This window comes from Lissotriton vulgaris, unplaced genomic scaffold, assembly GCF_964263255.1.
Source record: "Lissotriton vulgaris unplaced genomic scaffold, aLisVul1.2 SCAFFOLD_7309, whole genome shotgun sequence".
NCBI lineage: Eukaryota > Metazoa > Chordata > Amphibia > Caudata > Salamandridae > Lissotriton > Lissotriton vulgaris.
Window position 1 is genome coordinate 19,230 of NW_028248705.1, and position 27,395 is coordinate 46,624.

The 27,395-nt window shown below is 47.5% G+C and overlaps 1 pseudogene; it reads left to right on the forward strand.

Annotated features, from left to right (window-relative positions):
* The first annotated feature begins 6,116 nt into the window (after positions 1 to 6,116).
* LOC147663855 (2',5'-phosphodiesterase 12 pseudogene) lies at positions 6,117 to 27,045 on the forward strand (annotated as a pseudogene).
* Positions 27,046 to 27,395: the final 350 nt, after the last annotated feature.

Here is a 27,395-nt window from a genome sequence, read left to right on the forward strand (position 1 = left end):
GGCCGACCTGAAGTTGTTGACCGACCTATAGGCTAGGCCCTGTGACGCCTTATCCGTCAGGAAGTTTAGCACATGGGGTAAGCCGGCCCCCACGGGATCCAAATGTCGTTCCACGCACCAACCCACCCAGCCTTTCCAGGCCGAGGAGTACCGCTTCCTCGTGGAAGGAGCCCAGGCTTGCTTGATGAAATCTGCAGCCCTGCTCGAAATCCCTGGCACTTGCCACTGTTGCCTGAAAGCCTCCAGGCCATCAGCCGGAGCCTGCCCTCCATGATCAATGGATGTTTCTCCTGATGAGGGCCCAGCAACAGCATCATCGACTCCGGGAGGAGTCTGGGTAAGTCGCAGCTCCACTGCATCAGCTGGGGGAACCAAGATTGGGACGTCCACCAAGGTGTCACCATGACGACTTCCGCGTTCTGTCTGATTACTTGTGACATCGTCCTTGGGATCAGCAGGAAGGGGGGAAACGCATAATGAACCCCCACTGACCAGTCCTGGAGAAAGGCGTCCGTCGCCTGAGCTAACGGATCCGGTCTCCAACTGAAGAATCGAGGGATCTGGTAGGTCAGCCTCGATGCAAACAAGTCCGTCTCGAACGGACCCCAGATGCTCTCCAGCCACACAAACATCTCCGGGAGCAACTTCCAATCGCTGAAGTCCCGGAGGTACCTCGAGTTCCAGTCCGCCACCTGGTTGGACTGGCCCGGGAGATATTCCGCAATGACCGAAATCTGGTTGCGGAGGCAATAATGCCAAAAGTCCTTGGCTATTTGCACAAGCATGGACGACCTCGTGCCTCCCAATTTGTTGATGTACCTCACTGCCGAAATATTGTCCAGACGCAGGAGGATGCAACAGGATGTCTGCTGTGGGGACAACATTCTCACCGCGAACGACCCCGCCAGTAGTTCCAGACAATTGATATGGAGAGAAAGTTCCTCCGGGGACCATCGTCCTCCCGTGGAGATGTCTCCACAACGCGCGCCCCAGCCCCAACGGCTGGCGTCGGACTCTATTGTGACTTCCGGGAGTGAACCGAAGATCGCTCGACCATTCCAAGCGTCGACGTGTCCCAACCACCATTGCAACTCCGTCCTCACCTCCTGCGTGAGGGGAATGCTGTCCGAATACGAGAGACCCTTCTGCAGGTGTCTGATCTTCAACTGCTGCAGGGCCCTGTAGTGCAGCGGGCCCGGGAAAATCGCTTGGACTGAAGACGCTAGAATTCCTACCATTCTCGCCAACGCTCTCAAGGAGACAGCCTGGCTGCTCAGCAGTTTCCGGATCTCTTTCTTCAGATCCCGGAGTTTGTCCTTCGGAAGGCACAATTGGGCCATCACCGAATTCACCGAGAAACCTAGAAAATCTATAACCTGTGAAGGAACCATGACCGACTTCTTGGTGTTTATAACAAAACCCAGATCCTGTAAGATAGTCGTGGTCAGTTGGAGGTGTCGTAAGAGAGTCTGGCGACACTGGTCCACTATCAGAATGTCGTCGAGGTATATTATGAGACGAATACCTCATTCCCGAAGGTACGCCACTACCGGCTTCATCACCTTGGTGAAGCACCAAGGAGCCGAGGAGAGCCCGAAAGGCAGAACCAAATATTCGTACCATTGAAATTGAAGAAACCTGCGGTGCGGGGGAAAAATCGGAATAGACAGATACGCGTCTTTCAGGTCCAGCCGGACCATCCAATCTCCCCCCTGCAGTAGATCTGTTAAAAGATGGATGCCTTCCATCTTGAAATGGTTGTACGTCAGGAATTGGTTGAAGTCCCTGAGATTTAACACAAGTCTGTTTCCACCCCCTTTTTTCTGGATTACAAATATGTTGCTGCAGAAACCGTGAGGGCAGCGCATACTTGGTGCAATCGCGCGCTTCTGCAGCAAGGCCGCTATCTCCTCGTCTATAAAACTGGCCTCTAGTTGGGAAAAATGGAGAATTGGGGGTACGTTTGCCTGAAAAGGACGTGAGTAAAACTCCAGGTGAAAGCCCTGAACTGTCTGTAAGACCCAAGCGTCCTGCGTAAGGTCCTCCCACCGCCCCAGGCAGTGCTGAGTCCGACCCCCCAGAGGAAGAAGAGAAGTATCTGAAATTCTCACCTGAGCTCTGCTGGTGCTTGAACTTCCCCCGGCCATCTCCGGTTTGATATCTGTTTTTGTTGAACCTCCTACGGGAGGGGTAGAATGTTCCACCTCGTGTTGAGTCAAAGTCATTTCTGCCCCTTCCGAAGTCGCCTCTGTGGGGGCCAGGAGGACCTCCTCGGCCTGACAAGCGACCCCCGCCTCGTCCGGCCCTGTGAAAAACACCCTGGCTGAGGGCGCGCTTGATGCCCGACTGGGCCTTGTCCAAAGCTGTAAAGGTACCGACATATTTGGAGACGTCCTTGACGAACTTGTCACCAAAAAGAAGACCTTCTGCAAGGGGTCCCGGTTCCGCGTCAGCGAGCTCCGTAAGATTCGAATCCATCTTCATAAGCAAAGATTTTCTTCTTTATGCAGAGACGGCGCAGTTGGCGTTGCCCAAAAAACATATGGCTCTCTGGGCCCATCCAGCTAGCACGTCCGGATTCATGATGACAGAGGTCTCCTTGGCCACAAAGGCCATTTCTAGGATCTTTGCCAAGGGGCCGATGGCATCCAACATTTTGTCCTGACACCCCTTCCATGCCCTATCAAGGCCCCTCTTCGGGTCCTTGGTGAACTTTTTCAGAAAGGTGAGAAGGTTAGGGTCAATCTCCGGCGTTTCCGCCACCTGATTTGGGATTTCAGGTCTAGGGCACTCTGAGCGCAGACGGTTCCTCACTTCCCTAGGGAAGGATTTACGCAAATTATCGTGAATATAAGCTGTGACCGCTGCAGGCGGCATCCAATCTTGCGATCTGGGATGTACAATTTCCAGTGGATCAAAGGTGAAAGGCGTATCTTCCGGCGCGAGGCTCCTGGGCTGCGCCACCTTTGCTTTCTTTGGAGGGTTGCGATGCTCCGAGGTGTCGGTGTCCGTGTCAGTGTGCGTGCCAGTATCCGTGTCCGTGTCTGTGTCATGGACCCTGCGTTTAGCTGTGGCCTTGGCCCCTGCATAAGAATGGTCCGCCGTGTCCGGCAGGGTAGCTAGAGCCTGCATGTGAGGCCAAGTGGCAGAGTCCCCTGAAGGACCCGAGGTGGATGCATCACCTTTCTTCTTCTGGGGTTTGGTAAAGCCATGTCTTTTGGCAAAACCCTCTAGTTGTCGTCGGATAGGACGAAGGGCTGTGGCCAGTGCCTGATGCACTGTCTGAGGAACAGTAGTTTCCATCGCCCTGTTAACAGAGGACTGGACCGAAGCGTCCAAAGCACTGACCAGGTTGTCCTCCAAGGCAGCCGACTGCCTGTTACCAAATTCCTCCTCCTCATAGTACCCCTCATGAAACTGCTCTTCAGACATTCTGATGCACTGGTAATCCTTTCAAGGTTGAGTTCAGACACACCAGGTACAAGGAGGGTCAGGGGGGGGTCAGCCCACTAAGCACACAAAGTTCTACAATCTTCAACCCCCTCAGCAAAGCTGTAGTCAAAACGGGCCAGAGACCCAGGCCACTGCAATACCTTGAGCGTGTGCGCGCTCTAATTGGCCTTATTTGTATTTTACCACCTCACCAGGCGATCATAAAGGCAGAGGGATCCTTCCTAGCACTCCGACGTGTAAAACGCGATTGAAACACTAAAGCGGGTTCGCGCCGCGACGTGCAGCCCAAGCGCAACTGAATTCTACTAGAAAATAGCCCAATTTCAGCGTGCTATGGGGCGCACGTCGCTGCCGAGAGCCACCCGGCCTGAAGACGCGTCAGCGGCGATTAGGGAAGCCGTCTGCGCATGCGCTAAGCGCGCGAACACTACGGGGAAACACCGGGCTCGGCAGGCTCAGAAAAACAAAACACAGGCGTCCGTCTGCCTCCGGTCAGCGACCGAGCTACCCTCGCGCTTGATAAACGCGCTCTAGCCACATGAGGAATCGAACAAAACGACGGGCACCGAAGCGCACCGCCAAAGCACCGCTACTCCCCCTAAAGAGGTAACAACCTCCGCATGCCCAATATATGACAATGCAAGCAATAACAGCCAATATAAGCCAAATATACAGTATCAATTAACAGTAATTCCACATAAACATATGCAATAGAACACAGAGGGAGTAAACACGGTTGTACTTAGCTCTGTGAGCAGCAAAGAAAGAGGAAGATGGCGGCAGGCTAAGGCCTCTTATGGACTATGGGGGCGTGGTTATGTGTAAAGCATGATGGGATATGCAGTTTAACGTTTTATTGAAATGAAATGCAAGCATTTTCATTGGCTGCTGTGAGCTTCTAGTAAAGATTGAGAAGCATAATCAGAAGCCTCCGGTCCTGACATAGAATTTGAATTCCCCGCCGCTCCTGCCTCAGTGCCACTCAGTGCTCACTTCCTCTTCCTCCGAACGTGAGTGTCATGGCTGTGAGCCAGTAACATCTGCTGCCGAGAGGGCGGCCCGCCCCCTTCGTTATTATTGGCGTGCCGTGTGTTGCTTATGAAAGATAAAGCACATAGACCGCCAGTCGAAAAAGTTCTGTGTGGGCAAAGTCTCCTCGGCTGGGATAGAGGGGAGGCCATGCTTGCCCAGTGCATGGCAACGACAATGCGTTACAACGCATTGCAGGGGTTTACAAACTCTCACCACACTGCTTTGCAATGCAGTTTGCTTTCACGGCTGGTAAATACTTAAACACAAATCATGAAAATGTACAACTGAAATAATCATGTTTAAAGGCCTTCATGTTGAAAATACGTTGTAATTTTTTTATGGAAATCAAAATGTTTTTTAATAGACTGTTCATTTTGAAACCACTGGTAAATCGTTTTACCAAATAATACAGCAAGACGTGATGTCCTTTAAACGAAATGCACATGTGGGTGCGCTAAAATGGCGGATTATTTTGAACTACTTGTACCGGTACATCTATCGGAGCAAAACATTTCTGCTGAGTCTGTAGTGCGTTTCCTTACGTCCCGTCAAGCTACGTGGAAGGCACAAGCACTGCTAAGTTGATGAGAGTCATGGGAAAACTATGCTGGCAGAAATTAAACCCAGGTTATAAGCAGTGCACTGCTGCTCACTTGTCAAAAAGTACTGGCTTTACAGTCCTTTTGCTCGATTCTCCAGCGACCCTGGTTGGGGAAACAATTTTTAAAACATGGTTTCTGCAGACAGGGGTTGAGGGGTCAAGCTTGACATGTTGGCAGGGCTTTAAGTGGGTCGGGTCTGAGCACTGGGTCTCTTATCAGGCTCTTGTGCCCTGGTAAAAACGGTCCGTTTTTCTCGAGCATTGTAGGAGAAAAATTATTTTATAGAGAGTCATGTTCTCTCTGGATTTCTCTTCTCTTTTCGAAACTCCGGTGCAGCAACATTGTTGTGGTGTCACCAGGGCTTTATGTGGAACCTTTTTCAATATACAAGCCACAGTTGCTACTTATTTATCTTATGCCACTAACAACCATTGAAAAAGCCAATAGTCCTGACTTGTTGTAGGTATGTTACTTGTTGTATGATATATCTAGAAGCAATGACAGAAACAGCAGAATACCATTAGGGCAGCACACTATAAGCACACATTTTTAGGGCTCGCCTGGCGTTGCAGCGCAAAGCGCTGCCGCCAGCGAGCCTTATTGTCGTTGTGTTGCCTCCCCAAGTGGTACAGACCGGCGCACGAGCAGATTCCCGTCTGTGAACGCGCTTCCCAGAAACAGTGAACAGCTTGAGCGCGCGTTAATTATAGTTGAGTGCTCCTCTCCGGAAGACATGGTGCGCATGCTCAACTATAATTAACGCGCGCACAAGCTGTTCACTGTTTCTTCTTCTTTTGTGCTGTTCGTGACACGCTTGTTTCTGTGTCTAGGCTGGTGTAAACTGCGATTCCCGGAAGCCGGTAATGAATCGCTCTCCTGCCTTGTCCCGTTAGCTAGAATACTCACCGCCCTTGTGTTACGGGCGCCGGGTTGATGCTGAGGCTCTCAGCCTGGAAGCTACTGCGGTGTGTCCCGGGTTACCCGCTCTGGCCCTACGCCTGCTCCAGCACCTGTAGCCCACCTCGCGGGATGGAGAAGGCTGTGGTGCGCTGTGTGCCTTCGGAGCCCAAGCCGACCCTCTCCTTCACTCTTGACGGCAGTCAGAAGCACATGCAACTGGACCAGTCGGAGCCTCTGGGCCGGGCCCTGGCCCGCATCGCAACCAACGCCGTGAAGGTGGCCCAGAGCAGCAAGGCCAAGAAAAGCAAGCATGGCGGGAAGGCCTCCCCGTCCGCCTCCCCTGCAGAGCCGCCCGTACGCCTCTACTAACAGGAGCAGCAGCTGCCCGACGAGCTGCTGAACGCCGAGGCCTGGCTGGACGGCCTAAGCGTGAGCGCAAAATCCGTTCCGCTCGCGGATTTCGTGGATTTTCGGTAAATTCGCAATCCGCGAATTTACCGAAAATCTGCGAATTCGCGAGCGGCGGATCCGGGTGGCAAAAGTTCAAGCCTTCAAGCTTGAAGTTGTAACTATTTTAGGATGGCGCCGGCAAGCTGCCAGCGCCATCCTAAAATAGTTACTAAGTTAGCTTCAGTTAGCTTCAACAGGAAGCACTAATAGATAAAATAAAGCAGGTGCTCGAGCACCTGCTTTATTTTATCTATTAGTGCTTCCTGATGAAGCTAATTTAGTAAATATTTTAGGATGGCGCTGGCAGCTTGCCGGCGCCATCGTAAAATAGTTACAGGATGATGGATAGACAGCTCACTCAAGGGACCCCTGCGCACATCGGTGCGATTGCATAGTAACACACACATGGCCGCTGGAACTAGTTGAAGCTCAAATTCAGTGACTCATTCATCAGCCCAAAAACAATCGTGAGCGTCGTCGAGGCTGGGCAGGTGTGCCTTCTTCCCAAATCTACCATCGAAAATCAGCTGTGATGCTGGATAGAGGCCTTTGTATCCTTGACTTTTACGAGCGCAATCCTCGTGCTGTTCCTGTGACCAGGAGCTTCTTTCTCTTCATATGCTGCTCTGATCGGTCTCTGACCATCTATACACACAAGAGGCACTTGAACTCGCATAGAAGACCCCTCATTTAAAAAAAGTCCGCAAAATTCGCAAATCCGCAAATTCGCGGATTTTGCGGATCCGCGAATACGCAAATCCGCAAATTCGTGGATCGTGAATCCACGAAATCCGCTCATGCTTAGAGGGCACCATCCTGCACGTGGGGGAGGCCCGATATACGGTGGAGCGCAACCCGCCCTCCTTCCGCCAGGCTCAGCTTCCCCGCCACTTCATGGCCGACTTCCCCATCTGCCCCGCTCTGCACATCGAGTTTGGGCAGCTGGAGGCCTCGCTCTTCCGCTGGTTCAAGGAGGTGCCCGAGGAGCCCGAAGGCTGGGCCCACGTGGGCAGCTAGCGGGTCTACACGCCGACCGCCGCGGACATCGGGCTGCCGCTGAAGCTGCACTGCACCCCGGGCAGCATGGACCCCCCGCAGTACGGTGCCGCCTGAGAGGTGGAGGCCAGCTGCACGGTGGAGGCCGGGCCCGGGGTGTGCGCCTTTGAACAGCGGCACCTGTACATGCAGCGGGTGAGCGCCGAGCCGCTCCTCCGCACAGTCTCCTACAACATCTTGGCGGACACGTACGCGCAGACCGAGCACTCCCGGGTCGTGCTCTACCCCTACTGTGCGCCCTACGCCCTGGACATGGACTACAGACAGACCCTACGCAAGGAGCTCAGTGGCTACAATGCAGACCTGCTCTGCCTGCAGGAGGTGGACTGCCCTGTCTTCACGGACAGTCTCTGCCCAGCCCTGGATGCCTTCGGCTTGCAGGGCCTCTTCAAGCTGAAGGAGAAGCAGATCGAGGGCCTCGCCACCTTCTACCGGCCGGACAAGCTAACCCTGCTCAGCAAGCATGACATCTGCCTCAGCGAGGCTTTGCTGGCGGAGCTCATGCACGCCGAGCTGCTAGAGAAGCTGTCGGACTACGGGCGGCCAAGGAGCAGCTGCTGCAAAAGGCCACTGCCTTACTGGTGAGCGAGGGGTGGGCCTACTGTTGCATCTCTGGGGCTAATCTGCACAGGTCTGCTGTGACCCAACCATACTTGTGTTTCAACTGCATTTGTATACTACTCTTGACGAGGCGTTGGGCATCTTCTTGGTACCAACTAAGCCACGGGCAGCCGGCCTTGGCATTATACGTTGTTGTTTTGAGGTGTTGTCTAGTGACCGATGTGAATAATTGGAGCTTAAGGACTTGTTCTCATCCCTGCGCCACTTGCCTTCTGGCATCATCACAAGTGTTCATATGGCTGTGAACCTGGTTGTGAAACTGGGCAAACAGCATCAGTTCGTGTGCCTTTGGGCATGTGACATAATTATGAAACTTGTTGCTGCCTCCCTTTTGTGATGAACAGTCGTTTGCCCCTCCCCATCCCATGTCAATCCACACACCCATCCCAAGTTTTTTCTGCTTATAAACAAAGGGTGTGCTATATGAATACCAACATGTTTGGCAGTCCAAAATAATATAAGCAACTGATGCAAATAACCAAAGCATGGGAGTCAGTGGACAGCAACCAGTAACCATGGAACAGGAAAGTGATGGGTCAAACTGTTGTGTTGAAATGCCACAATTACTAACCGCTAAATGCAGGGGTTTAAGTGGGCCTGGTCCTGCCGGTGCCCATTACCGGCAGTTCTAAAAAACAGGTGCTGAGACGGGTCCCTATCGGCCTCTCCATATTTACCCTCACCGTCAGGGTGAAAACAAATCTTAACTCTGCAGCAGTACCATCCTTCACTGCCTTTAATGTAACTGGAATAAACACCCAGTGCATATTTAACTCGCTTTCGCAAAAGTCCTGTGTGACAAATGTCATGAGTACATGTGATGCTGCTGTGAGTTTGATTGCCACCCCTATCAGCGTTCCTTATCCCTTTCCCATCCTTGCACCTAAGAAACATGGGGATTTCTAGCAGATGACGCTCTAGCTGATATTCAACACCTGACTAGATATGGCTGCTGTTTGTTATAGGCCATCAGTAAATTGTGTTAAGAATGATGAAAGATTACTCTGCGAGAAAAAGTCCTTCTCTGTCACCTAGTGTCAACGCAATCTAGTCGCCTCGCAAACTTGCATTCAAGTGAAGCAAGCATTTGCAGTGCAATAGGTCTCGCATTAACGCGACTTTGAGCGATTGGCATTGTAAATGACAAAGCCTTTTATGTTTAGGTTTTTAAAACACAAATAAAGCATTGTCAATTACAATGCTAATAGCTTAAAGTCTCACAAATGCGAGACCTATTGCATTGCAAATGCTTGTTAGCTTATGTGTTTTTAAGCCACGCCCTTAATTACATTGGCCAGGCCCCCTTGAGAGACCCCCCAGTTTTTTCATCCCACTTAAAGCCCTGCGTGTTGGGACTACCACACATGCAGGCCCATAACATTCCCGCCTCTCTTCGTGTTAACAGGGAGTCACACTTTCTCGCAAGCTGCGAGGCGCGGCAGGAATAATTCCAGCATGAGTTATTTATTTCCCATAGAAAACCGTCGGATGCAGCAGTGTTTTGCAAGGCTGTATTAAACATGCATGTTCGTTTTATTTCAAAACATATGTAACTTAAAGTAATGTATAACAGGTTATTGAGGTCTGATGACAAATGTACCCAGAGCTGATTATCATGTCACATAACACCCAATTTGACAGCATACAACGAGGAGCATTCAAACTCTAAACTTCAGCTGGATAGTTTTGCATTATCCCCGCCCTAATCCATGCAGCTGTAAGTACAGAGGGACATCCTACTGAAGGGAATTGTCGGTCTGAATAACAACAGAGAATTCAATAACCTCTTGACAAGTCACATACATCCCCTTTCCTGCAGCTGGAAATCCTGCCTTGGGACATCCGACAGCAGGGATGGAAAGGTATATGACTGCACTCGAACACTACCCTGTACTACCCCCCAGCACTACCTTAAACCCTAAAACACTACCCTACACTACACAAATACCACAGTACCCTAAACCCTAAAACACTACCCCCAGCACGACTCTCCCCTGACCCCCAGTCCGCTCCCTACACTCAAACAGTACCCTGCATGACCCCCCAGCAGTACCCTAGACCCTATAACACTACACTGCACTACACTAAACAAAAACAGCAACACTACCCTAAAACACTACCCCCAGCACGACCCTCCCCTGACCCCAGTCCGGTCCCATACTTAAACACTTTCCTGCACGACCCCCCAGCACTACCATAAACCCTAAAACACTACCCTACACAAATATCACAACACTACCCTACGCCCTAAAACACTATCCCCAGCACGACCCCCCCCGAACTCCAGTCCTGTCCCCACACTTACACACTACCCTGCACAACCCCCCAGCACTACCCTAAACCCTAAAACACTACCCTACACTACACAAACACCACAACACTACCCTAAAACTCTACCACCAGCACAACCCTCCACAGACCTCCAGTCCGGTCCCCACATTCAAACACTACCCTGCACGACCCTCGAGCACTACCCTAAAACCTAAAACACTACCCTACACTACACAAACACCACAACCCTACCCTAAATGCTAAAACACTAACCCCAGTACGGCCCTCCCCAACCCCCAGTCCAGTCCCTACACTCAATCACTACCCTGCACGATACCCCAGCACTACCCTAAAACAATACCCTACACTACACAAACACCACAATAGTATAATACATAAGGCATAAAAATAGTATAATAAATATGGCACCAATCTACCATTCAGCATGCAGCTTGACTAGAATGTTAATAGTAGTCTGGATAAAGTCCAGTAGTATTCAAATTGTTTGTATTCACTGAATGTTCTGCATTGTAAATGAAGACTATGCGATTACAAATAAGTATGTGCTTAGTATTCTGTTAGTATTCAAGAAGTACCACTCACATTTCAGTAGTCTTCATGCACTAGCCTTCCCAAAAAGAACACTATTGAATACTAAAATTGGCATAAAATAGTCTTCGAATGCTATAAAAAGACAGGTTAACCACTAAATGTAGTATTCAACTTCGGTAAGGGCCCCTTCAGGCATTCGCTTCTTCAGCTGTCCATCACATTTCGGATGAGCCAATGACATTCCATAGATATCTCCCAGGGACAGTTTAGTTTATTGATCTAAGCATAAAGTGGTGTTTTGCAGGGAGCACATCTAAACAACCTGCGCTCCTGCACACGGGCTCCTAGCTTCCCAGGACGCTGCGGCCACTTACCACCTCATACCCCAGCAGAGCGAGGCCTGGGGAACAGGGGTAAAACGCATCTACTGCTACACCTGCCACGACAGCCTTCACTACACCCCCTGAAAGAGAGGCATCCAGGCCTGGTCCACCTGGGGTTGCCTGGGGTGACTGCTGGGGGTTATAGGGGGCAAGGGGCAGGAAAGGAGAGAGGCCCTTCTGCACGCTGACCCTGGCCTCCTGTTCCCGGTGCATTTCAGCCGCATTTCAATATTTTGACCCGACCTGTTCCAGGTCACAGGCGACGAGGCTAGTCGCGAGGCCGGCAGTGGACTGCCGCAGGCACCGCAGGAGGTGAGAGCGGGTACTCTGACGGGGTGTCTTGCACCGTGCAACCAGTAAGGGAATTGCGGATTTGCGAGACAGCTGTGGCTTGGAGTCCACAGTGCAAGCTCAGCTTCAGCATCCGTGGAAGCGGCCCAGCAGGGACTGGGTGTGGCTTGCGGTGTCAGGGGCCAGTGCACTCCTGGGGCAGATTTACAAGAATTGGCGCATCTCTGCATATTTGCAGAGATACGCCAGTTCATTTGCATGATGTAAAAATAGCCGTGCACCGCCATGGATGCGCCGCATTTATAATGCAGCACACCGTGGTGCAAAGACAGACAGATGCGTGACGCATCTTGTGTCGGAAAGGCAACACATTGCTGGAGTTGTGTCGTAAGCACAACGCAACTCCAGCAAGGGTCAGGAATACCTATTCTGACCATGCTAGGTCACTCGTTACGCCTGGTTCAAGCAGGCGCAAGGTTTTGACGCAGTGTCATCGTAGATGTCACTTTTACGAGGATTCCTTGCAACGGAACGCCCACCCTGCATACATGATACCTGACGCAGGTATAGTGTAGCGCAGAGCTTTACAATGTGGTGCATCTCCCTAGTTGCATCATGTTGTAAATATGTTGCATGGTGGTGCATTGTTTATGATGCTGCTGCGTCACAGAAATGACCAACGGCGATGTAAAGTTGCGCAAAGGTGTTGTAAATCTGCTCCCCGGTTCACCTTGGTTTAGTTCCTGCTACTGATCTGCGATCGAAGAGGCGGTCTTCAGCAGGGTGACCCTCAAAGTCTTTATCACCCCCCTGCCCCCGCCTGAGGAGCTAGGGGATTTTGTCCTGCAGAGATCGAGAGGCCTGCGAGGCCTGTGAATCTAAGAACATGACAGCTTCACGGGGGAGCCCGCTTGCCTGCCTGCCTACCTCCCGGCTAATTGGGACTGAGACAGAGTTCTTCCAGGAGCATTTTGGTCTGGCAAGGAGCTCCAGGAGCAGCGACTCAACCAGCTAACCTGGGAGTGCTATTCTTGCAACTAGTAATTGTGCATAAATTGTACAGAAAACCCTCAGTGTATTTCCTACAAAAAGAGCAAACAGTAAACTATTACATACTATTTGCTTTTCTTACTTGCCTGTCCTCTGCTGGTTTCATCTTTTGAGAGGAGAACATGTGTGAAACATGAGCTGAACTCAAGGCAAGAAAGGCAAAGGCAGATCAATTATGCCGGATACCTGACCACCTGGAGGCCACTTCTAAGCATCCAGACACATTGATCATTGATGCCACAGGAAACGCAGTTTGTGAGATCTCAGGATCACTACAGCACGAAGTCATAAACATGGGAAGCCAAGAGCTGGGCGTGACCCAGTCACTGGATATGGTCAAGTACAATAATGCAAACGTTGACTATCCCAATGTTGGGAGTAAGTGCACCTCAATAGCTCTCTTGGAACCGACACACGTCTGGTTTAAAACCCCACAGTTTCTACGCCCATCACCACCAGGAGCCCTGTTCTAATAAACACTATAACACACTATTTTACCCACAATTATGGTAACTCGTCAGCTTCATTATATCAGGACCGCTGTGCCCACCAATCTGAGCTCGCTCTGGCTCTCTACGACATCGAAAGTATCAGGGCTAGAAGGTTCCTCTGGCTTGTGCATGTCACATCATCTCCGGTGTCAATAATGGCAACTACAGATTATTTCATCAAAACCTTGCCTGAAATTTTATTGTAACACAGAGCTGACCTTGACCAAACAGCACCTAGATCTGGGAGAACCTGAAAGTCATGGTAGCATCCTTGGGGTCGCCTGTTTCACCACCAGTTGCAGGACCGTACTCTGATACAGAAAACCTATCAAGATACTGCAAACGAGAACTAATCATGGAATCTCCCAGACAGATCACATCTTGTTTGACATCAGAAGCTAAAAATGATTCGACTGTGGTGTTCTGTGTTTGGACTCCCCCTTTTTATGCAGTTGGATCTGGAAGCGGGAGGACAGGGTCTTAATTGGAAAGTTGCATTCTTGATGAGTTTGATCTATCCAATAAAGGACCACGCATTGACCAAAGCTATGATCTTGCCGCCTCACTCATAGATCGAAATCCAAAAGACCCAACATTGGATCCACTGGTACTGATGATCATGAAGGTTATGCACAAAATCTTGGATACAACCGCCGATGAGATTACACTCCAGTCAGTTTCAATTTATAAACTTTATTCAATTGTTTAAAAAAACATCATAAAAGTATACAGTTAAAACATTACACATTCATGAATACTTTCAGGAAGAAAATACAGCCCCGGGAAGGGGGGGTACAAATGAAATTATTCGGCAAGAAAAATTTGGCATAAAATGTAGGAATTATTGTACATAAAATTATGGGAAAACCATACTTAGTCTTACTGAGATTGATTTCAAAATAAAAGTAGCAGTAAAGAAACATAAATCTGGGCTCGCAAGTGAGAATAATAGCCTCATTGCATTCCCTGTAGTATACGTAGAATATTTCAAAAACATAGGTTTAAGATAGCAAATACGCTGGGCTTTATACAAAGGACAGAGTAGAAGAAAGTGCGGTGTGCTTTGCTTAGTTAAACCATCACACGGACAAGGGATAACCAAGTGACATTTCATTGTGGGGAAGGCAACCAGGTTATGTACTATGCCTAATCTCAATCTTGAAAGTACAAATTGATGGGACTGTCTATGGATAACATTAAGGTACATAGGTATACCAGGTCTGTCTTCTTTCAAAGAATAATGGAAAACATGAGTAGAATACTCTTTGGTTGCATTTTTCCGCTGATCGGATTTGACCCTCAAATATTCATTTTTGATTTCCTGTTTGGTCAAGGAGTTCAAACAAATAGGGTCATTACGCACATCCATATCAAACAGATCCTTAACAGTAGAAATCACATATTTTAACCAAGGAATTTTTGAAACTTTTTCCAGAAGTAGACAGTCCTTAATAATGTCTTTGGTAAAGGCAGTTTCCATCTTGGTGAAAATGGATTTCCAGACCAACAGTGGCCTTAGTCCTGTTAGATCCGATAAGTAGTCCAGATCTTGTTCCATGTGTGTTAAAACAGTGGATGCCGAAGATGGAAGGCAGAGCAACCGTTTGAGGAACATGTTTTCCACAATTTGCAGGGCCCTTACATTGCAATGTCCCCACACCCCTGAACCGTACAACGCTACTGATATACATCTGTGCTTGTAAATATTCAGCATATCTACAATACGACGGCTTCCCACTTTAGAAGCAAAGCGAAAGACGTCTAGGGATGCTTTCCCCATTCTAGCTTTAACATTTGTCTGCTCTGGTGCCCAGGAACCTCTGTTATTAAAAGTAACGCCCAGATAGCAGAAATTGGCAACAGTCTCAATATGGTTTTCATTAAAACAAAAGGGTTTAAGAAGTTTTGACTTTTTGCCACAGACCAGAACAAAGGTTTTGGAGTTATTGATTTTTAATTTCTTCCTTTGAATAAAATCATAAAACCCATTCATCAATTTTTGAAGGCCTATAGGGGTCCTGGAAAGTAAAACAGTGTCATCGGCATAAAGTAATACCGGTATGGGGAGACCTCCTACTTGGGGAGCATCGGCTTGGATTTGCTTTAAATCTTGCTCAACTGAATTAATAAAGAGCGAGAAAAGCAACGGGGCCAGAACACATCCCTGTCGGATGCCAGATCTTACCTTGATCTTACGTGTACACTCCCCCGCTGGGCCATAACGGATTTGGGCCGATAGGTTGGAGTAAAGTCTGGCTAAAAAGTGTATAATGTCGGGGGGGGGGGCCCCCATGCCCAATAAGGTTGACCATAACAAGGCATGGTCAACCAAATCGAAGGCACTAGAAAGATCCGCAAAACACAGGTATAGTGATCCCGGTTTGGCCTTGGTATATTTACCAATTAAAAGGTTCAGATTAATACATTGTTCAATAGTACAAAGGCCCTTTCTAAAGCCATATTGGGATGGGGCGAGGATATGATTATCTGAGGCCCAGTCTTCCAATCGAGTTAACAAGACCCTACTCAGGATTTTTAATGAGGAATCCAGAAGGGAGATAGGGCGGTAGTTCTTAGCCTCTCCTCTATCCCCCTTCTTTTAGATTGGAATTATAATGGATTCACCCCAGCTTGAGGGAGTCCTGTTGTCCACAGCGGCATTAAATGCTATGGTTAATAATGGACTCCAAAGGGCCAGATCATGTTTATAAAGATCAATTGGCACCCCATCTGGGCCAGGTGCCTTTCCCCCTTTACTATTCTTTATAGCCATATCCACCTCATTGATCGTTATTCTCGGGGTTTCAACTGGGGTGATAAGATTGTTACAGGAATTTTCATTAGGCTCTCCAGTTGGATCAAAAATCCCTGTGAAGTGTAACACCCAGCTGTCTTCGCTTACTTGGGCAGTAAGGACTGGAAATTCTTCCTTTTGAAGGAATGGGCTGTTGATAGTGGTCCAGAACAGCTTGCTGTCCCGGAGGGCTGCAGCTTTATTCAGATCTTCCCAGGCCAGTTCTCTTAGTTCTTGTTTCCTGAGTTTCAATAAGTTTTTATAATTAGCCCTCAAGAGTATAACTGCTTTTCTATCTCTGGGATTAATGGAAAGAGCAAGCTTAAGGGCTTTTAACGCCCTAGTGCACGCCTGATTAAACCAACCCACTGTTTCCCGTTTAATTGGGGCCTTCTTGGTGGTGAGGGTTTGCTTGATTATGGTGCCCAATTTCTCGAAGTTATTTACGGAATATTCAGGTGGGACATCGGTTTCAAGACAGCAAAGTATCACATTTAGGCCAGCTTTCACAACACTACGGTGTAATTTCTCGGATTTTTCCCCGCACCACTTAATGCGTATCCCATTTGGCCTGCATGGGATAATGTCATCAACAACCCTACCAGAAAATACCTTCCTAGTAATCTCACATAAGATGGACATAGTTAGTGCATTGTGATCACTCAGTCCAAGGTCCAGGATATGCGGGACCGTACAATGCGGAACTATCCGGGTGGAGATGAGCAAAAAATCAATAATAGAAACAGTATTTCTCCCCTTAAAAGTAGGGGCCAAATTACCCTAGTTGTCAGGGGCATGTTGATGGATGGACACATCATAACATCAGGTTGTTAAGGGAAGTACCATAGGGGGAGTGTAGAAAATGTAATAAATACTCCCCGTTATCCCCATCATATCCACATGCAGTTGTAAAAGAGAAAGGACAAGTCTTGATGTTAAAGTCTCCCCCCCCCAAATAATATCATAGGATATGGCAGCTTTACAGAGAATTGAATCTATAACAGTTTCAAGTTCATCCACAACAGTGGTACTGGAAGGGTCAAAGGTGTTATTATAGTGGTTGATCAATAAAATGTTTCTATCCCTGCTAACGATTATTTCCAGTATCTGCGAGTGGGACCCCACTAAATAGCTTTCTCTAACATGGATAGGGAGGTGTACAGATAGTAGAATCAATAATCCACCTTTAGCCCTCCCCATAACAGACTCAACAGCATTACTATTGTAGGAAACAAAACCATCATAGTGGATATCTTCCACTGACCACGTTTCTTGCAGGCACAAAATGTCAAAGTCCCTGATATGCTCCCTCCAACCCAGGGCTGAAACTATTTGCCGCCACCCTGCGATATTCCAGCTCGCCATTAGATATCCTTTTGGCCTAGGGGCCTGTACAGTATCGTTGGAGATAGCTGTGATGGAAAAGGTTATATTGCCCCCATTGGTGGGAGCCCGTACCAAATCAGTGGGGATAACTGTGATGGAAGAAGTTGCAGGGTCCACATCGGTGGGGGTTTGTACCATATCATTGGTGGTAGCTACCGTGGGAGTTTGTACCATATCAATGGGGGTATCTACGGTGGAAGGAGTTACATGACCCACATCGGAAAGAACCATCACATGGGGTACAGGAAGGCCTGCCTTCAGGACAATAGGTGGAATAGATGTCGGGTTGGGAGCGCTTTCCATGCATTGGGTCGTTGGTTTAACAGTAGATGGAACTTCAATGTTTACTGGGGCAGGAGTCGGCTGTGGGGGAGAGGAACCAGGGTGTAGTCAGTCAACTCCCTCCAGGCCTTCTAGGCAACCATAGCGGTTATAATCCATAAAGGCGTGGAATTGGGGTGCGTATTGGGGTTGTCTAGGTGGTCTGGTATCGTAAGGTCGCTGCCTGCCCCTACGTTCCACGACAGTCCAGTCCCCTCTTCTCGATTGGTGGTGATTGTTGGTTGGTGGGAAGAAGTGGGAAACTGGAAGGGTCTGGATGGTGGAGTCGAAGGATCTGTTGAAGCCTGCACATATATGGGATACCGTACGGGGATCTCTAAAGCTAACGGTTATGCAGTCTCCATCGATATTTTTTGGAGTCCTACCTATCCAGGGAACCCTCCTGACCATGATGATTTCATTATGTAAATGGGTCGGGAGGGGTCTATTCCAATTAAGCCATTTGATTATCTTGCTTTTTAAGGAACTGAAAGTTTCTGCCTCCCCTTTTTCTAATGGAGGTACTCCAGCTAGGACGACTGTGAACCGGTTAGCCTCTGGTGGAAGATCAGGCCGTCTAGGTCTAGGAGTATTGTATACCTTGGCCGGGGATCCCTGATTTGCCCTATCCATGTGAGCTGGGGGATTAGATTGACTGGGTAGATGACTCGCCACATGCTCAGCCATAGTATTGCTAGGCAGGGAGAGGGTCGGTATACTATTATTGGATGGGGGAATGGTAGGTTGGTTCGGATTTGAAGGTAGAGGGACCAGAGGTGGTGGGACAGTGGGCGGGGTGGTTTTGCTTTGGGAATTACTAAGTGGCTAGAATAGAGGCAGTGGTTTTCTCTATGTTGGATATTCTAGAATTTAACCTATCCAGTTTTGCCTCTAGTGGTGAAATAATTGATTTGAGTAAAGCCACAGCCCACTCCATAGATACCTCACTACCCGGGGGGGTAACATCATGGGGGTTGGTAATCAGAGGTAGCTCGCCCGCACTTTAGCTGATTTTACAGGCCTTCCCATTTTAGTTTCTTTTTTATTATACACTCTTTTCCGTTTCTTAATTGCGCCTTCTCTCTCCCCTTGACTCTTAGTTTGGATAATGCTCTCTTCAGGATGGGACAAAAGAGAAACATTACCGCTTTCGGGGACATAGTTAATGTCTGTGACAGTCTCAATTGTGGTAGCCAAAGTGCCAGGGTCTTCTCTTGGCGGGGGTGTTACCTCCAAGATAGCAGATTGATCACTATTTCTGCTGGGTGTTTTGGCATTGGCAAGAGGCCCTATGGAAGAACGTTTAAGGGAAATAAGTTCAGTTGATAGACGTTTTTCCAGGATGACAATCTCCTTGTCTATGATATTATTAGCCCTTATGAGAAATTTCTCCATACCTCCTGCGGTTGAGAGACTTCCAGTTAGAGATGATTTAATCCTGGTTTCTCTTCCAGCCATGGCCCCCGATATAAAGGGACCTACCCAGGTTAGAGGGATAGTCCGGTCCGGTCACTCCTGGTCACGAACGGGCACAAACGGGCCCGCTCTTGGCCCGGTCTTCGCCCGCTTCTCCGTCCGGGCGCGTCCCGCGTTCGCGTTCAGGGTGGGATTAAAATAGAGGAGGAGAAGAGGGGGCGGGAAGAGGAACCAGGTGCGCGCGGTGGACGGCGCAAGCACTGCTGGACCTCGCAGTCCTGCTCCCCTCTGCAGGCGCCGTCTGTGACACTCCCCCAGGCGAGGTGACCGAGCCGAAACGCTCCCAGGTCACAAAGATGATCTGTTAGGGGTCTCCGCTGTTGATACTGCCCCCAGTGTGTCCACAAGCACAATCCAAAAATTGCACGCTTCACGAGCGGCTCCCGCGCCAGCGGGGGCCGCGAGGAGTTTTGTAGCGTCCAGGAAGGTCAGAGGGGGGAGGGGGAGGGAAGAGGAACCAGGTGCGCGCGGTGGACGGAGCAAGCACTGCTGGACTTCGCAGTCCCGCTCCCCTCTGCAGGCGCCGTCTGTGACACTCCCCCAGGCGAGGTGACCGAGCCGAAACGCTCCCAGGTCACAAAGATGATCTGTTAGGGGTCTCCGCTGTTGATACTGCCCCCAGTGTGTCCACAAGCACAATCCATAAATTGCACGCTTCACGAGCGGCACCCCAGTCATCAAAACTTGATGCTGAACTAGAATTTACAAAGCAATTTACAACCTCGATAGTGACAATTGATTGCAACGTGGATTCAGTCGAAGAAGTAGTACATGAAAACGTAAGGTCAAACCCTAATCGACAAATATTAGAGAACCTAAATGGCAATCCCTTTTTAGAAAAACCGCTGGAAGTTCCAAAGGTAAAAAATTATGTTATAGAAGACTGTAGGCAAAATATGTCAAGCAAATCAATTATTGGCCATATTATTATGAGCATCCATGGCAGCATAGCCCCGGTAATTTGTCCGACCCAGTAAATGACCTTCTGCGGACGGGAAACTCCATTGAAGACATAGGAAACCCCCACTTCTCTAAAATTGAGTCAAAACCTGCTATCATAAAAATTCAACAAAGGAAACTGAAAAACGTCAAAGCAAAGTTTAGAAAATAAATTTAGTCCGTTTTCCAACTCATTGCCCGCAGCACAATCTCCCAAAAACTATTATTCAATCGACCAAAGAGTCTACCTTTGCAGAAGTAGGAAAAGTCTCAAAGCAGTCACTCAACATAATCTGTACAAATGGACTCTTTTATGAATCATAATCCAGGACTGGTATGTGCCAAATCATTTACCCTTCACTCTCATACAAATCGCGTTGCGATTGGGCACAGGCCAAATTCTCTTTCTAAGCTGTAAGTTAAAAATGAAGAAAGTATACCCTCTGCTAAGCCTATAAACTCTCACCTGGCACTGAGATTGAAAATAATGGATCCAATTGAAATCTAATTAATCAAGCAATTCAACAATGTCAAATTCAATCAGCAATTGGGGAAATGGAAACCAAAAATGTTTTCCTTCCCCGATTCAGATCAGTAAATTACATTCAAGGTTACATAATGTAGGAATCTGGTTGCATCATACAGCTAGCCAAGTACCAGTAGAAGTAAGAAAATCCATGATAAATTTCCAGGTGACCCAATTATCCAGACAATCGGCTTGCCCATGAATGACCCTGTTCACCTCCAGGCAAAAAGAACAATGCATGGCAGAGATCTGCTTCTAGCAATGAATAGTTGGGCTACGGGTTTGGACACGGTCAAACTAACCCTTTCCCTAACTGTAATCAAGGCAGCATGAAGGCCTCAAAAGAGCCCTCGTTGATCATATTCAGTATCACGCGGGAAACACAACATTCTCAATAGAGGTAATATATTGTATCTCATGAATATGTTGCTAGGTTTAGAAAACATAAAATCGAATGAGCTCAAATTGTAAGCTTTGTTCGATCTAGTAAGAACAGGGATAAGGAATCTACATACGCAGCATGGTCGAGCATACACGTGACTAAGTAGATCCTTACTCAGTGAACCAGCTGAAAGCATGGAGTATACAATAAGTGGTTTACTAACAAGCACTGTTTGCTGCCGGACCGTCACTTTTTGTGACATTCCCGTGGCACACAGGGCTTAGCCATATCCACACGGCCATTTAAAGCCACCCTGCGTGGGTTTTTATGGCCTTGCAGATCTGGAGTGAGGCAAAGTAGCTCAAGTTGCTGCCTTGCCGTACTCTGCATCAAAGAGGCGTTCCATGGGTGTTGACCCTCGCCAGATTTACAATAGCAAATACATCAATAAATACAATATCTCGTAAACTTGGGGCAGCGCCAAAAGCTTGTGCCTCCCTAGAGCAGAGGGAACGAGGAGAGATGTTTACATTTATCCTCCTTTCAGCACACACAGAACGAGGAAAACACCTCTTGTGACTGTTTTTGTGCAGGAAGGTGTCCCTTGCAGCGCTGTCCTGCGCCAATTCTTTGAAAATATGCCCCTTAGAGTCTCTGACAAATGAATCCTAGCTGCGTATCTTTCTAGAGCAATTACGACCAAATTCATTAGTAAACTGACGAAAGTTTAATGGAAGTATTAATCCTACTCTGTGCGGGCAACTAATGCAAAAGCGGTCCACACTGATAATCAACGAGAATATACAGACCCTGGAGCTAAGGAACCAGCAGGCGTCACCAAAGATGCTAAATGTATATTTCCCCCCAGGAGGGTGGGTCCATGTTCAATTAGATGTGCGGTTATTCAAAGAACAAGTAAACAACGAGGACTGGCCCACTGTGTTGGAGTGATGGAATCTTGTTAGTATCCCATGTCACCTGTAAATGTAGCTGTGTCAGCTGGGCACAAGCAGTCTTTGTTTAAAAACCCCTCACACACCAACCTGGTTGGTGTCATGCTTCATCTTCGGGGTCCAACCAGGCAGCCGAGTGCCGCCTGGTTGTGCTTCAATGCCTGACTACAGCGGAGCGGGTGTCGTGCAATAGTGTGAAGTGGATGAAGGTGAATGTTAAAATGCACCTCTGGGAATCCTTGCCTGATAATTTATTCGTGGTGCCCGAGATTGTCAATTAAAAACTATGTGCTGCAACTAATAGTAAAAAAATTATGATTACTTAGTTGACTTGATAACGGTCTACATGTTTCAGTCCCTGTAGAGACTGGGCGGGACTTTCTTCAGGACCAGGGTGAGTGAGCGGCAAAAGGAAAGGCATGTGTTTTTAATCTCCTACACACGCGCTAAGGTGTGTGGAAAAAAGGTGGTGGAAGGCGCGCCTGTGGGTTACAGGAACCTTCTGGCGAGGGAAAAAATCATCGCTACTTAAAAAGGTCCAGAGAATGGGGGCACAGGGGGGGAGTCACTCCTGTCAATATTTGTGTATGAAGAATGCTCCGCTTTGATCCTATTCAGTATTACTCCGTGTTGCGTGTACCTCGGCAGTATGGGCGCGCTAAGGCCCACCCTAAACAGAGGACGTAAAAGTTAAAATAGAGATAATGGTGTAAAAATAAGTGCAAGAAAACAAACCACAAGTTGTGGGAATTACCTCAGTTATGAGGAACCTGTGTAGTTTGTAGTTTAAAAGATCCACGCCCCATAGGTCTCGGGAGGGGGTGGAGGCAACAATGGCACACCGCCCGAAACGCCTGGCACCCGCTCGGCACCTAGCTTCTCCTGCAACCGGACCTCGTGGATCTTTTAAACTACAAACTACATAGGTTCCTCATTCGGCTTCTCCTGGTGGGGACTTATTTTTACACCATTATCTCTATTTTAACTTAGGTATAATGTGGCGCAGGGCTGTACAACATGACACACCTTCTTAGATGCTTCATGTTGTAAAAGGGCTGCAATGTGGCCCATTGTTTACGCCGCCGCAGTGTCACAAAAAGTGACACACCGGCGGTGCAAAAGTGTCACAAGGGGCTTGTAAATCAGCCTCTAACAGCTGGACATAAGCTCGCAAACTTGGTTTAATCACTTTGTCACTCTCTATTGGAACTCAGGAGCATCACCCCCATTAACATCCAACGGTCCAGTTACACAAAATAAGGTCCTCTTAAAAATCAACATTTCTTTGAATTTACCAAAGCAATTCAATCAAAGCTTCAGAAATTTTGCTATAAAGGTAAATATGAGTGTAAATATGAGTGTGAACAGGACACTAGTGCATCAAAGCACAGACCGCCCAAGAACCATGGCTGACACCAAGCTCCTGCATCCTCTCCGTTGATCCATCAGGTGTTACTTTACATCACCAAAATCTGAAGCTAATTAATGTAATTACTTAAAAATAAGTTATTGAACAAATCAAAGCACAAACACAGCTCGAAGCAGCTGGGCCTGATACTAGCGCAACAGATATTTTCCAGAATCAGATAAACTTATGGTTAACAGTGTTAACTAGGTTGTTTAATAACATCTGGTCTCATGAAGAAATGTCATCTATAAATCTGTAGTTGTTCTAATATATAAAAAGGGGTATAAGGAACTACTGGAGAATTGTCGGCCAATCTCGCTGCTCTATGGAGTGGGAAAACCCTTTGGGAAATGTTTCCTTTCTCGCCTAGACCAGTGGATGATTGAAAAAGACCTATTATCTCCATTTCAAACGGGTTTCAGGACAGGCCAGAGTACAATGGACCAAGTAATGAGATTAAATCTGATTTGCTCAAAATACCCTGTCCTTCAAAAGTTTTCACTACACCTGGTCCTTTAAACCAACAAAGAAGAAATTGGCACCGGAGCTGTAACATAAAAAGAATGCATTTATTAACCTCACATGAGGGAGATTGCATCACACAGTACCCTCAGGCCACTGTAGGAGGCATTCTAAGGAGTACAGAGAACAGAGGCCTTATATATGCACAGGTTACATAGTCAGCATAAAACCAAGGGGAGGTCCTGGCTCATACAAGAATACTTACTGACTAATATGGCTATACATTATTTGCTTGCTCAACAAAGTCGAAGGGGAGACTTTTCTCCTTGCATCATCAAGAATAGCCTGACAGTTCTATACAAGGAGCAGGTGCATTCTACTAGCTAGGCCTTTCTGAGCATGTGCCGGGCTCTGGAAGAGGCAGAAAGCACATGGCAAGCACATGGCTAACTAAAATGGCTGCCAAGAATAAAATGGCTTTCAGCTCATGCTAACAGTGATTCCTGAATCTTTAACACTAGACGTACCAAAAATAAACAAAGAGCCAGTATCAATACTGCGCTTTGCAAGGAATGCGGTAATAATAACCCAAACAGAATTATCAATGCATCATCTCCATCATTGGAGCTTATGGCGATTATCTGGGTATCTGGATAGCAGATTGATGTGGTCTCCCCATGTGTCCAAAAGTAAAGCTGTTCTGGCACCCGAAACAGGTGCAGGGCTGGTATTTGATAAATCATGTGGAAACCGCTCGACAAGCTCTGCCCCCCTGGCATATAAAATGAATGCCAGGGCTGCTCGCACATATGGATCAGAGATCTGGCAGCACAGAAAAAAATCCATCAATTCAAATCGCTGGGCTGTGGAACACCGCAGTGCAACGAGCAGACTTGGGATAGAAAACATGAAGGACTGCATTGCCATAACACCTACAAAATATTGGATCTGAATTTGGGCCAAAGAGGAGCTCGGCTCTTACAAAAATACTCTATGTGACATTATGAAAATCAAAGCTATTGGTCACTATCATGGTTTGCCCATATATCAAACTACCTCCTGGATGGATGATTTTTGGCTTGAACTTGGAAATATTACCAAAGCCAGTCTGAAACTGCTAACAAAAAGCTACTGGTCATATGCAGGTCCCATGCTATAAAGCTTCATGGAGTATAAACAAGATCAAAGCTTCCAGCCATTCCTGGATTAAATCTTCCCAGTGGAACTTTATTTGAACTTTCGAGTGGTTCCTTTCCCCTCGTATCAACAGTTAAAAGATGGTCATCAAAGACTATCCAGGGAGCAAAACTCTGCCAATGTTGTTTGGGGGTCAAGAAACAATTATCTACTTCCTGATATTATGTCAGCACACATTAGGCATCCAGAAATGTTATCTATGTCCACTTTTCCTTAGACATTGCATTCGATTGTGCAATGAAGCTCTAGCCTTTTGCAAGAGGACAAACAATAGGAATTTGTATTGGCTGTATCAGCCTATGTGTATGCTGTATCAGCTGTATCAGCCTATGTGTATGCTGTATCAGCTGTGTCAGCCTATGTGTATGCTGTATCAGATGTGTCAGCCTATGTGTATGCTGTATCAGCTGTATCAGGCTATGTGTATGCTGTATCAGATGTATCAGCCTATGGGTATGCTGTATCAGCTGTATCAGCCTATGTGTATGCTGTATCATCTGTATCAGCCTATATGTATGCTGTATCAGCTGTATTAGCCTAAGTGTGTGCTGTATCAGCTGTTTCAGCCTATGTGTATGCTGTATCAGCTGTATCGGCCTATGTGTATGCTGTATCAGCTGTATCAGCCTAAGTGTATGCTGTATCAGCCTATGTGTATGCTGTATCAGCTGTATCAGCCTAAGTGTATGCTGTATCAGCTGTATCAGCCTATGTGTATGCTGTATCAGCTGTATCAGCCTAAGTGTATGCTGTATCAGCTGTATCAGCCTATGTGTATGCTGTATCAGCTGTATCAGCCTAAGTGCATGCAGTATCAGCTGTATCAGCCTAAGTGTATGCTGTGTCAGCCTACACTTGTCTGTTTTTGTCTGTATCCGCCTATATTTGTGCTGTATCAGTGTACATTTATGTTGCTTCAGCTGTATCAGCCTACAGTTATCTGTTTTGGCTGTATCAGCCCATATTTGCGCTGTATCAGTGTACATTTATGTTGCATCAGCTCTATCAGCCTATGTGTATGCTGTATCAGTTGTATCAGCCTATGTGAATGCTGTATCAGCTGTATAAGTCTATGTGTATGCTGTATCAGCCTAAGTGCTGTATCAGCTGTATCAGCCTATGTGTATGCTGTATCAGCTGTATCAGCCTAAGTGTATGCTGTATCAGCTGTATCAGCCTATGTGTATGCTGTATCAGCTGTATCAGCCTATGTGTATGCTGTATCAGCTGTATCAGCCTATGTGTATGCTGTATCAGCTGTATCAGCCTATGTGTATGCTGTATCAGCTGTATCAGCCTATGTGTATGCTGTATCAGCGGTATCAGCCTAAGTGTATGCTGTATCAGCTGTATCAGACTAAGTGTATGCTGTATCAGCTGTATCAGCCTATGTGTATGCTGAATCAGCTGTATCAGCCTAAGTGTATGCTGTATCTGCTGTATCAGCCTATGTGTATGCTGTATCAGCTGTATCAGCCTGAGTGTATGCTGTATCAGCTGTATCAGCCTATGTGTATGCTGTATCAGCTGTATCAGCCTATGTGTATGCTGTATCAGCTGTATCAGCCTAAGTGTATGCTGTATCAGCTGTATCAGCCTATGTGTATGCTGTATCAGCTGTATCAGCCTAAGTGTATGCTGTATCAGCTGTGTCAGCCTAAGTGTATGCTGTATCAGCTGTGTCAGCCTAAGTGTATGCTGTATCTGCTGTATCAGCCTATGTGTATGCTGTATCAGCTGTGTCAGCCTATGTGTATGCTGTATCAGCTGTGTCCGCCTATGTGTATGCTGTATCAGCTGTATCAGCCTATGTGTATGCTGTACCAGCTGTATCAGCCTATGTGTATGCTGTATCAGCTGTATCAGCCTATGTGTATGCTGTATCAGCTGTCAGCCTATGTGTATGCTGTATCAGCTGTGTCAGCCTATGTGTATGCTGTATCAGCTGTGTCAGCCTATGTGTATTCTGTATCAGCTGTATCAGCCTATGTGTATGCTGCATCAGCTGTATCAGCCTATGTGTATGCTGTATCAGCTGTATCAGCCTAAGTGTATGCTGTATCAGCTGTATCAGCCTAAGTGTATGCTGTATCAGCTGTATCAGCCTAAGTGTATGCTGTGTAGGAAAATAGGATATGCGCCTGGAAAACACCTGTTTTCAAATAATATTTTGAAGTTTATATTCAGAGACTGCCTATGTTTCTTCTGTCACATCATCACCAGCTGAGCGCATCCGGATAATACCCCCACCTCTGTAAACACACCCCTAGGGGCAGATTTACAATAACTGGCATATCCCTGCATATTAGCAGGAATGCACCAGTTATTGTGCGTGTCTCAAAAAAACCCTTGCACCACCATGGATGCGCCACATTTACAATGAACACCTTGCCTGTACT